At 34.4% G+C, this 16,748-nt stretch overlaps 1 long non-coding RNA gene and 1 pseudogene across 5 annotated transcripts; one reads left to right on the top strand and one right to left on the bottom strand.

Annotated features, from left to right (window-relative positions):
• Window positions 1-5,361: 5,361 nt before the first annotated feature.
• On the bottom strand, window positions 5,362-11,951 carry LOC105771295 (uncharacterized). Of its 5 annotated transcripts, XR_008195908.1 has the most exons (9): window positions 11,827-11,951; window positions 10,264-10,461; window positions 9,843-9,933; window positions 8,968-9,114; window positions 7,914-8,097; window positions 7,438-7,835; window positions 7,168-7,359; window positions 5,978-6,058; window positions 5,362-5,826 (listed from the first exon to the last, which is right to left on the bottom strand). It is a non-coding gene; the product is annotated as an uncharacterized LOC105771295 (long non-coding RNA). The 5 variants fall into 5 exon arrangements; XR_008195910.1 differs by having other exon boundaries at window positions 5,362-5,888; window positions 7,168-7,835; XR_008195907.1 differs by having other exon boundaries at window positions 7,168-7,835.
• On the top strand, window positions 7,154-9,193 carry LOC105771294 (uncharacterized; annotated as a pseudogene).
• Window positions 11,952-16,748: the final 4,797 nt, after the last annotated feature.

Here is a 16,748-nt window from a genome sequence, read left to right as displayed (position 1 = left end):
ACCAACCGCCGTCGGCCACCGAGACCTCGCCATCGCAACCACCAGCACTACCGTGTTCGGTGATGCATGTGCAACACCCTTACGGCACCCTGAGCTGGTTCGATTGCTATCGATTCGATTCGGGCAATGACGACCCGACCGGTCCGGTCTAGCCACCGGTTGGACCATTGGCCCAATTTCACATACCAGGTTCAGTTATACTAGTTTTTGGGTCTTGGTCTCGGTTTTAGGCTCCCAAACCCATTTATGATTTCAGGTCTAATTTTCAAGTTCAATTACCCATTATGCCAATTGTCTAAGTTGAAAATTAACTTCAAAAATATCATATTAATTTTAATTGATTTGATCAATTTAATTTTACTTGATCAAAATTAATTTTACCAAAACACACTTAGATTTTTCCAAATTAATTTTTCAAAAAAAATTATTTAATCGAATTCTCTAGTTGAACAATTCTTACAACCACCTAATTTAACTCCACATCGAATAAATCGACTCAATTAAATTATTTCCAAAGTCGTAGAATTTTTTTTCTAATTCAAATGCAGTCCGATCGAGCTTTTGTTAAACTAACGGAGGGACCAATCGAACATATACATTTAGGCTCTAGTGATTGCAATTATGTCCAGAAGTATCGTTCCGATAATTCGCAATTACTTAATCATGGAGTCAATCCACAAGAAGTACCATGATTGAAAACTCATTGCTGTATACTCTTTACTAAAGCAATTCATCCAATTGTTTTGTCCAATGACCTCGTCATGTGTGTGTTACCCTCATATGATATCCTTAATTCCTTTGAGTTAAACCTGTTCACTCAGTACAATAATATTTTATCTTATTATCACTATTGTGTCTTCTTAATGATTAATATGATCTCTGTCAACAAATGACTGTGATAAATTGCTCGTTTGAGAACAAACAACCCGTTATCAATCCACACAATGTCAATGAGAGGATATCATTAACTCTTTAATTGAACTATGAATTCCACTGTCACTAGTAAAGCCATGCCATACACAAGTCATGTACCCAACATACCGATAATGGGTTCGATCATATTTAGAGCATAAGCCTCCACTTATATCAAAACACATGAATTACATACGCATGGTCAGTGACTAACTCAGAATTTAGGTAAATCACACCATAAACATCACAAGTGATTTAATTCACAAATGGATTTAGAATTAATTCATCTTGGGTCCAGTCTAATGTATCATTCTACCAATAAATACATCTATGTCCCTACTCGTGGAGTTAACTACTCCAATAGCCAAGACTGGTCATCTCCCCAATTGGAATTGTAAACAACATAATAATATTTGTGGTGACATGGACGTCAGAGAGACGGTCGAACCAAAGTGTTGCAGGCTATGTAGAACAGTCGGTCATAGTTGGAACAAGTGCTCTCATCGAAACTACCATGCTGACCAATCTTCACGGTCGGAAGGAAATTGAATGATGTACCTAATGTTATTTTATTTTATGAAATTGAAATTTGTAATTATGTTCGATTCTTTTATTTTTTTTAATTTAAATTTGTAAATATATGGATAGAATATTGTGTTATTTCATAATTACAAATTATGATGTAGGAATAATTTTTAAAAAAAATTTAATTCAACACTTCGGGTTTAAAGTTTTCTATAGTTTTTATTATAAAATAACATATATTTTTAAATGTGCTCAAATTCATATTGTTTAATTATTGAAAGTCTCAATATTGAACACCAAGAATTCAATGAATTTTATCTTCATTACGTTTAAAAAATTTTCTAACATCTAGAAAAATCAAATTCTAAATTGTTCATTTATTTACATTTTTTAATGATCAAAATTAATTTTTCTAATAATAAGTTGAATGAATGTGGAAGTATAAATTTATTCAACAAATAAAAATTTTAGTGGTACAAATTTGATATTACATATCAAAATTTACAATTATGAAAACTATTGGGAACTGAGAGTGGTATTGTCTTGGGGTGTATGGAACGACAGAAATGTGCAAGTGTACACAATCGCAACAAGTAATAAAGTGACAAGTAAATATCGAGTTATCATACTCACAGGGACTGTGAAAAGAATTATTTATGAATACAATTTTAAAAACACTTTGGTGAAGAAAAATATTTTGATTCGAATAAGAGATTAAAAACTAGGATTTAACAAAGTAAAATAAATAAAAATAAAATAAAAGTTCAAATGCATGATTTCAAAAGATGATTTTAATCAAGATGACATAATTGTGTTAGATTAATTGAATTTATTAACTTAGAATTATTAAACTCATGATCATGTTGTTACGAAAAAATTCACGGCAACTCAGTAATTTGCTAAGTGATGAACATACTTACCTACCAAAATCCATTTATCTCTTGACTATATCTCTATGCCAATTCAACCGATTAAACAAATTCTAATAAGCAAATGTGTTAATGCACATACATACTTTTGAAATTAAAATAATCTCTTGTACATATCTCTATGCCAATTCAGACAATTAATTCAATCTCATAAGCACATAAAAGATTACGTGAGGTAACTATGTATTTCTCCTTTGAAACAATTTAATCACAATAATCTTGCAAGTTATGCAATGCTAATGTATAGCTAGAAACTATTGCTAATTTAACCCTCAGCTACCTTAGATGATTAAACATGCACTGATTAAGTATCGTGTCAATTAATTACAATTTCAATCCGTTTAAATAATTAATTCATTAGTTACCTTACAATTGTAATGCAAGAATAACTTAGTCATGATTTTACTTAATCAAACATCTTACCGAGACCTATAACAACACAAACACAATTTTAATAAATTAAGTAGACAAAATGCAATCAACCTAACATGAATTAAATTTAAGCCATATTAATTAAATTAAACAATTCAACATCAGAAATATTCATAGACATGTTCATCATAACAACAACAAAATTAAAAGAATAGGGAACAAGAATCAAATCCAGTGTCTTCTCCGTGGCTTAACCAGTTTGCTCCACTCCTTCTTTGCTTGTTCTTGTCGAACCGAGGCTTCTACGAACACTTGAATGCTGCTCCAAATGGTCGTTGATTGAATCTTTTTCAAGAGGTGAAATCGGCAAGGGAATGGCAAAGAAAATGAAGAACAATGAAGAAAGAAAAATGAGAGAGAAGTGAAGGGATGAGAAGGGTTGAGATGTGTTTGAACTGAGCAGCCAAGGGGGTATTTATAGGTTGAGAGGACTGCTAAAAATAGTAAAAATCAGCAGCCAAAGACTCCCCCCGTGGCCGGCCACACATGTGGCATGTTTGAAGATTTCAAACATGCTATTTTAAGGTAGGGGCAAATCTAGAAAGGCATAAATAGTGGAGGGGTTTGATTGCAATTTGAACGAGTCTTCAAGGGCAATTTTGCAAGCCAAATAATCAGCCAAGCAAGCTGATTGGGTTAGAATCTGGGACGGTTTTGGGCTGCCTAGTGCTCGGTTGGATCGGTTCAGCTCAACTAGGCCCCTTTTCATAATTAATTAACAATATTTTATTTAACCTAAATTAAATTGGATTAAAATTAAAATTAATTATATTATGAATTACATATAATTTGGACCGTCTTAGGCTGAAAAATTAAGTCACCTTGATCCTTCAAAATTGCTTCTCGGTTTTGCGCTTCTAGTAGTGTCTACTGAGCCATTTTTCGCCCTTTATGCAAATCTGTCGAAAATAATCAAAATTTGATATAAAATTAATTAAAATTCAACATGTTCATAATTTTGGTGCAATTTAATTATTTTATGAATATTATTTATTTTTTGACACAAATTTTATCAAAACTGCATGAATTTGAGTTAAAAATGGCATGAAAAAGTGTATATTTTTTCATTTCCAATGTACCATGGCGGTGGCCTCTGTCAGTGGTGTGGTTGTTGGTTATGGTCCATTTTCTCCTCCCCCGACCCGTGCTGGTCATTATTCATGTACGTGTTGGAACGCCAGCACCCCTACGGTACAGCGGAAAATTAAAATATTCGACGACCCTAACTATGGATCCATGTGTGAGGAACGAATCAGGGTGAAATAAATGTTACGAAATTACCGAATCTTTATTCTGAGTAGACAGCAACGCCTCAGCAACGAGTAATATGATCTACTATCAAACCAAGCCGCAATCTATCGAGACTCCGGCCTCTACGTAATCCACCCAGTTGACAATAAACGGAAGGAATCCCCAAAACTGTTTTGGAAAAACTTTTCTTTGACGGCTGCTAGACCCCAAGCAAAGAAAAAACGGGATTTTTATATCTATTTTTAGGGTTTCTAGAAATTAAATAAATATAACTATGTTTTAAACCGAAAATTATAATTACATTAATTATAATAATGATTCGGTAAACTATATATTTATTTGAATTTATATACTAACCAAATTCATGTTCTCATTATGCTTACAACAACCTTGTACATAATGTGTTTGATATTTGATTATCCAATTAAATTAATTCTATAATTAATTTAATTCAAGCGACAACCAAACACAATACCAACTATGTTTTATTCCGTTCATTTCAACTATAGGGTGTGACCTTGTAGGTTCTTGTAACGTTAGTAGTAATACTAGAACGATTCCAATGTTACAAACAATGAGTGGCACCTAGCAATGCATCATTGCTACCTAAGTCACAAGAAAGCATGATTCGACATAACTTTTTATAATTAACCTTTCATGTAATAATCCTTAAGTCATTTATCTTTGGATTGGACACAAGTCATGGAATAGTCACACTTGCATAGTCCATTCCATGTTCCTTGATATCTTAAGTAGACTATGATATACAAATAAGTATGACATCTCATATCAGTTTATTTGAGCATGGCCATGCATTTCTAGTCTCACTCAATCAAGTGGCCTAAGATATTACTCCCATTATGTAGGAGGGACTTATCCTATATCGATCAACCATATCCCTCTACACAGATCGTGGTATATCCAACATCGCCTTTATAGAAACAACCAGTTACGGTGTACATTTGACTGTATCAAAATATACAACTCACGATGTTGGGATTATGATGATCTCAAGTCTGAGGATCATATACATATTAATCACTATGAGTAATTTTGTGACAATTACATAATAATCCAAGAAACATACTCATAACGGGTCAGTCCAATATGTTGTTCTCTAACACACATATTCATGCATCGATTTTGACATTCCTTATCAATAACAACTCTTTATCATCAATCAACTACATGTTAGTCTTAATACATTATTGTTGTCCTATCCAACAATAATACTTGACTAATGACCTTTTAAGAATAATCATATTACTCTCGTGACATTATTATAAAACAATTTATTTATACACACAGAAAATAAACTGAAATAATAATGGTAACGCCTTATATTAATAAACATGATAAATCAAGTATGTTATTACAACCATCTCATGATTGATCTTTGGGCATACTCTAACAGTACGACCCTTAAGGTGTATTCAACACATCAGAAAAATCGTATGCCGGGTTGAAGCTTTGGTCGGGCAAGGTGGAGTACACAGAATACAGGGGTGTCAATCCAAACATATCAACCATCATTGATGATTGCGGTTGCTGGTAATTTGAACTGCAATCGGCCATATCCGGGTGATATGCATAGCTTTAGGAACTCTCCCCAAACGTGTCAACCCACAACTCCAGGTGGAAAGAAGTAGTCACCGATGAAGTGTGTGGGCTCGGAGGTTAGGGCTTCAGGTTGGACTCCGCCACAGGTTGAGAAGCACTAGATAGCTGACCTCAGTGGTGGTGTCGTTCAGCCGCAGGTTTAGCCCCTCATCTATACCTGTGATTTGGTACTACCATGAGTTGCCCACCATATAAATAAGGCAGCCATTCTCGAGCAAACTGAAAAAGACCATGTTTAACGGCAACACAAGCAAGTTTCTCAATACTAATATTTACAGCTCGGACGCTGCTGACCCAGATAATCTCACCTGTGCTATTCAACTGGGATTCTATTGCGACCTTCAAACATTCCCTTGAACCAGGGAATCCCAGATAATCCCACCTGTTGGCTGCATAACCAATTTGAACCCGTTATCACCCTATCATAACCAATGGAAAGCACTACATAACCAATTTGAACCTGTTATCGCATAAATCACTGGCAACCAAGACCCCTGTTTTTACTTGAAACCATCACCACATATGAAATTCAGGAATCAAATCTACACTCCCGAAAAAGACCATTAAATTTTTCAATGTCCGAGCTCCACCAGATCACCATTAAATAAAACACACATTCAAATTATAAAATTTTCTAAATAAACAGAAAAGAAAAAAAAAAACTAGTCCTGATCTCCTCATTTTCTCAACACTAAAATTTTTTCTCTTCTCTCCCTTACAACTAATCAACAAACTTTCTCCCTCACATTTATCCTTCAACATAATAAAATAAAATAAAATCCTTCACCTTATCTTTCATCGGGGCCATGGGTATATATAGCCTTATGGTGCCACTAATGTAAACGTCACCAACCAAAAAAAAAAACATTTCCCTCATTTGACAAAAGGTGGTCACATCATTATCTATGGCACCACCAAGATGGTTACGCCATTCTCTATAGTGCCACCTCAAAAAAAATTTTGTTGGATTCCCAGACACGGGTGACGCCACATGCTATGGCACTACTAACAAATTGGTGAAGCCAGTGCCTTTGGCGCCACCTATTAAAAAATGTTTTTTTTCGTATCCTCCCCTTAGAAAATATATTTTTAAGACATGTACAAATACTAGTGACACCAAAAGCATTGGCGTGACCCAAGGAAATATTTTTTTATGCCCTATAGCCAATTATTGGGTGAAAGTGATAGGTGACACCTATGTTTACGGTTCAAAATAGGCCATTTACGTGCATGATTTCTAAAGTGAGTCATATTCGTAAATAATCAAAAATTTTGAATCATTTTTATAAAAAAGCCTAAAAGTAAACCAACAACAATTTTTTACCACTGTGTAACTGTTTACCAGCTAAGCAGCTGGAATTCAGTCACTTTAACGCTTATAATGACTGCTTCTGTCTGGTATGGTTCACGTTTATACATGATACTCGTCTTTATTGAACAAAGGAAATAAATAAACTAAAGACCCTTTCAATTTGATAAAAGGAAGCAGGTGACATACTTTAACATTCAATAGTTTCCTTGCCATGCCCCGTACCCAGACTCCCCAGTAATGGCTTCGGAGTCATTCTTCTCGTGGCTATGTGTTCTTTTGCAACCATGGATTGTGCAGCTGCTGCTGTAAGTTTCATCATTTTTCTCAAGCTCCATTTTTGTATCATCATCTTTATTCATTATCTCATAAATTTCGGCCCTGAAACAAAGTGTTTAATTAGTAACATAAAGTTCTGCCATATGATTCTCAGTGGATAAATCATGGAGGTGACTTAACTAACAGAAGGTATGCTGCTGGAGAAATACTTCTCAACCCGCTAACTGTCAGGAACTTAGCATTAAGATGGTCATTCTTTGCTGGCAAAGACATATCAGCAACTCCAGCTGTTGCAAATGGAGTAGTCTACTTCCCATCATGGAATGGATATTTGTATGCAGTGAATGCATTCAACGGTGCTCTAATATGGAGACAGAATCTCAGCGAGTTAACTGGACAATCTGGCACTGGAGTTGTTGTAAATGTTACGGTCTCGAGATCGACCCCGACAGTTGATGGGGACCTGTTGATTGTAGGGATATATGGACCAGCGATAGTGATTGCTGTTGCACGATCAAATGGGAGACTTGTTTGGTCTACTACACTAGATCCCCGTCCCAGGGTTCTGATCACAGGATCTGGAACAGTTTACATGGGGTTAGTCGCCTTTAGATCTGCGTTTCCAGTATTTCTTGTTTGCTAATGATTTTATTTACCTGATTTGCTTGCAGGGCCTACTATGTAGGAGTTTCATCTCTAGAGGAAGGATTACCACCAGAGCAATGCTGCACTTTCAGAGGCAGCGTTGTAAAGCTAGCCCTACGAACTGGGGCAATGTTATGGAAAACCTATATGCTTCCCGATAATGGAGGCAGGTTGGGAGGATATGCGGGAGCAGCCCTGCAATCGATACAAATAGGAGATTAGTTTATGTGGCCACTGGGAACCTCTACACAGCTCCTGCTGAAGTTTTGAAATGTCAAGAGGAGCAAAACAATCAGACAGCTAAACCAAGTCATCCTGATCAATGCTTAGGCCCTGATACAAACTACAACTCGATTGTAGCACTGGATATCGATTCTGGAAGGATCAGATGGTCCAGGCAATTGGGGGGCTATGACATTTTTTATTTCGCTTGTTTAGTTCCAAACAACACTGACTGCCCTCCGGGTCCTAATTTAGATGCAGACTTTGGAGAAGCTCCAATGCTCCTCACTATAAGGTCTAATGGAACATCTCGTGATGTTGCAGCTGCAGTGCAGAAGAGTGGCTTTGCCTGGGCTTTAGATCGTGACAATGGTGATATAGTCTGGCTTAATGTAAGCATGAACAAAAAGAGATTCTAGTCACATGACACATTGGATTTTTTTTTGTTAACTTAAAATTTGAGTTTCTCAGCTGGCAGGACCGGGTGGGAAGGAAGGAGGAGGACTATGGGGTGCAGCCGCAGATGGGAGAAGAGTTTACACCAACATAGCAAACAGCGACCGCAAAAGCTTCGCGCTCACACCTTCTAACCAAACAACAACAGCAGGAGCATGGGTAGCTTTAGATGCCAACACAGGAGAAATAATATGGTCCACAGCAAACCCAAGCAATGACACTGCCCAAGCACCTGTTATGGTGGCAAACAATGTCCTTTTCACAGGTTCCGTAGCTTCTAACGGACCCATATATGCCATCGACACCAACACAGGGAACATACTATGGACATATAACACTGGTGCTACAGTGTACGGTGGAATATCAGCTAGCTATGGGTGTATTTACCTGGGAAATGGGTATACAGTCGGCCTGGCAAAGTTTCACCCTACTTGGACTCCAGGAACTTCACTTTATGCATTTTGCATTGTCTAGGCTAGGCTATGCCAAGCTAAGCTGTGACTGACCTTGGCAAAGCTTGCCACTAAGAAAGAACTAAGCAGAACCAACAGAAAACAAACAATTAGTTCAACCTTAAAAAATCATATTCATTCAAACTCATTAACAACGTCAAGTATAGAGTAACTGCAATAGTAATAATACTAGTAATAAGCTTTGCCTTTGATAGCAAGTACCAAAGGCAAGTGAGGACAAAGTGCTTTCGAAACTTGGCACTCCAATTCCACATCCTGATCTTTAAATTTCAAGCTCACATTCAATAAAGTACTACACCCTCTTCCTTCAATAATTTAGTGCATGTTAAACCCTAAAACATCAACTTGCCGTAACCAAACATCCATATTTATGATAGTGAAAGGGAACACTCCATTTAGCAGATCAAGAACACTGTATTCTTCATGGTATTAAATGGAAAGAGATTATCATGTTTGAACTTTGATACTGAAAGGGTGAAAAAGCGGGAGCTAAAATTATGCATACAACAACAACAACAAAGTAGAAAGGATGAAAAATTAAAGCCCCACCTTGGAAGGAATATTCATATAGCAAAAACGATAAGCAAAGATCTTAAACATCATGCAACAAGAACTAAAAATGTTGATATGTTAACAAAGTATTAAGGAAGTCAGACTAGTTTGGCGGCACAAGAAGGAAATTTTAGGAGCACTAAAACTATCCTATAGGCCAAACATCATGCAATCTCCGTAAGCACAGAACTAAAAAATAGCAGTATCGGAAAGCAAAAATTAGAAAAAAGACTATACCTTCAGAACAAATGCATTATTTGATAAATTCTTCAGCCGAGAAGATATGCTCGCTCAGCAAGAAACCAAGCTTTTAGAACCCTGCTGAAATCTATAACAACTAACTTAGAAGCATGATATTTTGCAGTTAGCTACTTAGAAAGCCATATAATGAAACAAAAAGGACGTATATTTTTATTTTATATAAAACCCTGAACTAAAATAATCACTTATTACAAATGCATGGATACTATCATGCTATATTCACTGTCCATATTAATACTGATATAATCATAAATATACCTTTATTCTCAAAGGCACTTTCACATAAACAAAAAACATAGCTAGAACATAAAACAACCAGTATTTACGATTTGTTTTTCCTTTAGAAAAGCAAGAAAAGACAAGCCACATAACACACAGGTCTGTATAAGAAGATTACCAGTAGCAGTCTTAGATGTTTTTCCTGAACTATAATGACAATATCTGCACGCCTGACCTTTTTGACCACGAGCTAGTATTGGGAACTTAACAATTCCCCATGTACAGCATAAAGTAGCAATAGCCTTTGTTCTAACCAAGTGACCACAAATAAGTGCTGCCTTGTAATGCCCTTGAGGGATCCAAATGCCCTGTGAGCCTTCCAACATATAAAATGGCATCAATAAAAGTACAATACTTTAGGGAGGATAATAATCCTAATCTAAGATCATGCAAACATTTGAAAGCAGATTCTGTGATTTTATTACACTTTTTGTAAATCCATTCTTACTGAATTTGATTTAGAAGTTTACGTGTAATACAAATCAGCAGGTAGTCGGATATTTTCAAACTGAAAGATCTAAACAAGAAGATACTGATAGGAAAATGATATATGTGTTGATAGTAGAAGCCATAAACTAGTTTAATGTGTAGCAGACCACTCAAGTTATTGTAAGATACGGTCGTAAAGAGTTTTGTGCTCACTATCGATAAGTGGTTGGAAGAAGTCGCAGTGAACTTTTTCCCCAAGTATTTAGATTTAGTTCGGATCTTAGATTTATCACTGTTGAGAGGATTTTACTCAAATACCACCTGATCCAGATTAAGGTTAAACTCAAAACGTGTAAAACGGATGAAGACACATGGAGTTATACCAAAAAGGTTTTGTGCTGACTTGCTTGTATTAATTTCTTCAATGGCAATTGCTTATACTAGCTTCTTCAAAAGAAAGAGCCTAAATCTAATATACACAGAAATAATAACCATAAAATACAGAGCCAGCTGTCATTTGTACAACTTGACTACACAAGCTTTTGAACCAAGAACTGATCAAATAATTTTACCAAAAAATAAAATAAGGGTCTAGATCATATCATGAAAGAATGAAGGACCAAACATATCTCACTCAATCTCTCACATAAATTTACCTTCAATTCAAATATGACCAATCATCAACAACAAACACAAGGCATGATGTAGAGTGAGAAAGGTCCAACATTACCACCCAATGGCAACTCAAACAAAAACAGCAGGATTCTTTGGAAGGGTATACCTACCTAATTGCGAAATTCTGCATATGGTAATCCAACAAAAACTAGAATATGCAGCATTGCCAATCTTCATCGTATGAAGATAACCAGTACTTTCTTACCAGCTTCTGTCTTCCTTTTGAGAGACTGGATTTTGAAGATTTCTTCCCAAGAAGCGAGGTCTTTAACTAGTAATTAAAATCCCAAGTTTCTAAATCAGGAAATCTGCGACAGTCCCCATTTTGTTGGTTTTTTTTTTTTTGAGCAAAAACCTCCGGTAATTATTACACAAGTTCCAGCATAACGTATAATTTAGAAAAGCTACCGATGTAATATCTTAGTAGAGCTTGCCATTGATGGTAGTTAAAATTTTACAACACTACATAATTAAAAAAAAACACACACACAAAAGTGATATCCAACAGGTTAGCTACTGATAATGTGAAACCAGGATAAACAAAATACTAGAAGCAAACAATGTTTAGAAATTTTACCAGCATTTGCAGATTTCCTTCACAGACTCTTTGTTGAAGTTTTTGATTGAGTTAGTTGAATACCATTACCAACCCAAAAATAAACACTTTCTTCTTCTTCTTTTTCTTTTTTCTTTTTTCTTTTTTTTTTCTGATTTAGTTTTTCTATTAATTTTTTATAATCGTTTTTATTGGTTTTTTCTGATTTAATTTTTATTCATTTTTTAAAAATTATTAGTTAAATAATTTTCTTTTTATATTAATTTAATTTAGAAAAATTAGAAATAATAATAAATTTAGACTCAACCTTTAAAATTTTTTTGTCAATTTGACCATTATTTGTTTTTAAGCTAAATTTGACTTTCGATTTATTAAAAAGAGTTAAAAAAAATTTAAAACCAAAATGTTGATTAAAATATTAATTTTATAACCCCTCATATCCGGCCTAGATGTTAAGATCAAGTCTGGAGAGCTACATCAAATAATTTCAGAAAAATCCAACCTTTAACCATTCAAAGTTTAACAGTCGAAAATCATTTAAGTAGTTAAACCAAACATGAAAATCCAAACTTATAACCAGTCATCTGAAATAAAAACACACGATAATATAAGTCTAGATAAAACAATAGATAATTAGAAGAGAGATGACCGAGCTCCTGCCACGCCGACCTGCGTAAGCTTGTATGTTACCTGTAAACCAACAAACAGACTAAATGAGTTTACAACTCCGTGTGTAGCTTACATTTACGATTAATCAATAACGTAACAGATATGATTTTGATTTTCATTAACCAGTCAATTCTCGAAATCAAATACAGAAATAGAAACAGAAGACTTCAGATACAGTTGCAGAACATTTCAGATTCAGATGCAGAGTCCTACCCCAACCGCTATACACCATCTCCATCCATCCCTACACACCACATAGTGACTGTGTGTCACGTTATAAAATAATTGCAGCCTATCTGTCAGATCAGAATGCAATAAATCACCAAAGTCAGATATATGTTTGTGGCTTAGCCACCAAATTCGACAGTTTATCAAACTGCCTACACTTCCTCCTTTTCACAATCTCAACCCAATGCAGATACATATTTAACAAATATCATATATACGTATATAGTAGCACAAATTCAGATCATGCTTATGTTATGCTATCACACTTACTTATCAAATTTCATATCAAGTATTTATATGAAATAACAGATTATTCAGTAATAGATTGTCAAATGACGGTTATATTGTCTAATTCAAATCATATGGACCCTACGTAGGCCGACGTTCGATTTGAACGACGATTACAGCCCTAAGGAAAAATCCTAATTTTTGGCCCACACAGTTGTGTGGATTCACACGGGCACGGCTTAGGTGGCTGGCCTGTGTGGTCTACACGGCCTAGCACGCACCCGTGTGGCCTACCTCAATGTCGCACATGACCTGTCACTCGGCCTAACACACACCCATGTGGCTCAAAACAATGAGTTACACGGTCTAGCACAAGGCATAGCACACACCTGCGTGGCCTACCTCAATGTCGCACACGGCCTATCACATGTCTTAACACACGCCCATGTGGCTCAAAACAGTAAGTTGCACGGTCTAGCACACAACCCAACACATGCCCATGTGACTCAAGACCCAAAATATATCTCACACGGCCTGGACACATGTTCGTGTCTCTGGTCTGTGTGTCTCTAATTCCAAAATAGTGAGTTACACGGCCTAAACACACGCCTGTGTCCTTGGCCCGTGTGACTCTAATTTCAAAGTGACTCTAATTCCAAAATGGTGAGTTACACAGCCTGGACACACGCCCGTGTCCCTGGCCCGTGTAACTCTAACTTTAAAACAGTGAGTTCAACAGCTATGGTTCCCGGCCTCTATTGTTCACAAGATTTCGGGTTTTCGTTACACACCTGTTATGGATTTGATGTAGAAGCAGTACAGACAATTCCAGAACCTAAAACGACAATCAATTAAGCAATTCAGACGAATTATCTGAATCAAAACGCTAATTAACCTCAAATATCCAAACTAGTCAAAGAACTTCAATAAAAACCCCAAGTCGAAATTAAAACTTACCCTCGCGCAACAACGCAATTACACAAATTCTATGACTCTAGAATAACGTTACTCCTGAGAACTTCTTCTAACAAGAACTTACACAAGTCAAAATTTCATTTCAGTGAAAAGACCAAAACCTTGACAATTGTCGAACTCAAGCAAAAAGAACAAAATATAAACACTTACTTAATCTGAGTGAACAATTGACGGCACAAACGAAACTTAGAGCAGAGAAATGAACAGATTCAACCACCATTGATATAACCAACGAAATGTGAAAAACAATTGAAGCGAAAGAGTAAAAAGGGAAAAGAAAAGAAGCAGAAAAAAATAAAAACAAATAAAGAAGAAGAAGGCGTTTTGGGGAACGGTAAGTTTTGGGAAATTAAAAAAAAATTGTTAATTTAAAATAAAATTAACTTTACATACAACATAAAAAAATATTCCTTATTACCTACGCAGAGATTCAAACACAAATTAACACAAATTAATGTAGAAATAAGCTTAATTCGAAAGTTCAAGAATAGGGGTTAAAGAATAGGGGTTAAACCAAAATAAACAGTAAAAATTCAAGAAGGAAAACTCGAACCCCCAATCTGCAGTTAACCACAGATACAAATACTTAATTATAGCATAATTTAGCAATCAAACATTCAAATTTTTGGGGCATTACAAATTTTTGGCGATATTGGTATGGCAACTTACATGATAGTATATGTGTATTCCATGCTAACATGACATTATTTATTTTATAAATCACATCAACAATTAGTTTAAAAATTATAAAATATACCAAAATTTTCAAAATTAAAAAAATATTATAAATAGTTCATAAAATTTTAAAAAGAGAGCATGAAATACACATGAATTGCCATGCATGCTACTATGTTAAAATTTTAACATTTTAATAATTTTTTGTTCTAAATAACAATTAGACTCATTTTTGAATGGTCAAATTCTAAATGTTGATGGTTAAATGTTAATTTTTTTTAAATATTGAGGACCAAATTTAGCTTAAAAAAAAAGAAAGATCGAAATTGATAAAAATGTAAAAACTAAAAATTAAGCTTGTCATTATGCCTAAAAAAAATACTTGAAGTTCAAAAAATAAAGTATAAATGTTTATTTAGTACAAAAAGGTTTAAGGATATAAAAATTTAAATAAAAAAATCAATTAAATTTTTGTTGATGACAGGTGATGCGAGTCTCAAACCCAATTTCAAGTCCATGAATGTGATGGGCTTACATTACCTCAAGGTTCGATAATAAGGTCAAAGGTCAAGCAAATCAAACCAAAATTTGATAAAAAAGCAATATGTGAGAATGAACCTTTTCGAGGAAAGGGGAAAAGATACATACACGAAATGGGTGAAATTTATTAAAGTTAATTCAACTAAGCTGCCAATTTTAAAGCTAAAAAGATTAGTCAACTTATGATGAATTTTTGGATAGGCTCCAGACATTCATGTGCTTAGATGTTTGCATAGCATTGGAAGAGTTATCTCTTAGCTTCAAAATGCACTTTGAATTATTCGATTTCAAGTTCGAGAGCTCAAGTTATAACCTTTTTAATGAAGACTGCACGGACAAAATTCTTGGACAGGATTATTACAAAAAATTATGAGTTTCGAGCTTTTTATTCGAGCTTAAATCATATTGGATTCATGTTTCAAGCTTAATTTTATTATACACGAACCCAATATTATATTTATTAAGTTTTATTATTTTATTATTTATTTATTTCAAATTTTGGATAATTTTTAAGTATTTTGAGTTATTTAGGAGTTTTATGTCTATAAGAAAGTTTAGTTTTAAACTACTTATTGTTTAGATTAACTAGAGTTTTAGTATACTTGAGAGTTTTATTTAGATGTACTTAGCTAGCCTATAAAAAGGTTTATTCATTGTACGAAAGCAATTCATTCATTATTCACTTTGAATTAATAAAATTTTATTTGAGTTTTCTTTTTAAAAATTTCTCTTGTGTTTTCTTTTAGAAAAAGTTTTAACAATCTTTTTAGATTGTGGGGATCATCTTTAAGCTTTTTTTTCCCAAGTTTTCTTTCTTGGAGGGAAAATTAGAACCATTTGAAAGGGGTTGTAGATTCTTCTTATTTTCAAGGCTCCTTAGGACTTTTACACGCCACTTTCCAACTTTTCCATATATCTTCTTTATTTTCTTCTTTATTTTGTTCTGTTCTTGTTTAATTGTTCTAACCTATAATTTATTTAATTGTTCTTTTTTCTATATTAATTATCTATTTTAATTACTTCCTTTAATTTGTAAATTCTTAGATCTGAATTGGATTTGTTTATGTTCAAGTTGTATTAAAATCCAAGTTCCTTTCTAATTGTCTAGAGCTCTAAGTCAAATCCACTACTTGGACAAACTTATGATTTTGTTTCGCTCTCATCTTTATCATTTGGTTACATAAAGATACTTAAAACCCCCAAGAAACTGGTACCAAATGATATGGAATAAGGCCCAATGATAAAGATGAGGTGTGTGGAAGATAATAGCAAGTTTGTTCACGTCGCAGATTTGACTTAAGGCTCTAGATAATCGAAAAGGAACTTGAATTTTGACACAATCTGAAACGCAAACAAATCTAAGTCAAATCTAATAATTTAAAAATTAAAGGAAGCAATTAAAATAGATAATTAAGATAGGAAAAAAAAGAACAATTGAATAAATTAAAGATTAACATAGTTAAACAAGAACATAACATAATAAAGAAGATAGATGGAAAGTAACATGTAAAAGTCCTAAGGAGCCTTGGAAACAAGAAGAATCTAGCACCCCCTTCAAACGACTCTAATTTCTCCTACAAGAAAGAACACTTGAGAAAAAAAAGCTTGAAAATGATCCCTATAATCTA

The sequence above is a fragment of the Gossypium raimondii genome, chromosome 5, assembly GCF_025698545.1.
Source record: "Gossypium raimondii isolate GPD5lz chromosome 5, ASM2569854v1, whole genome shotgun sequence".
In the NCBI taxonomy this organism is placed as follows: Eukaryota; Viridiplantae; Streptophyta; class Magnoliopsida; order Malvales; family Malvaceae; genus Gossypium; species Gossypium raimondii.
Note: the sequence above shows the minus strand (reverse complement) of the source record. Positions and strands in the feature narration are given on the sequence as shown.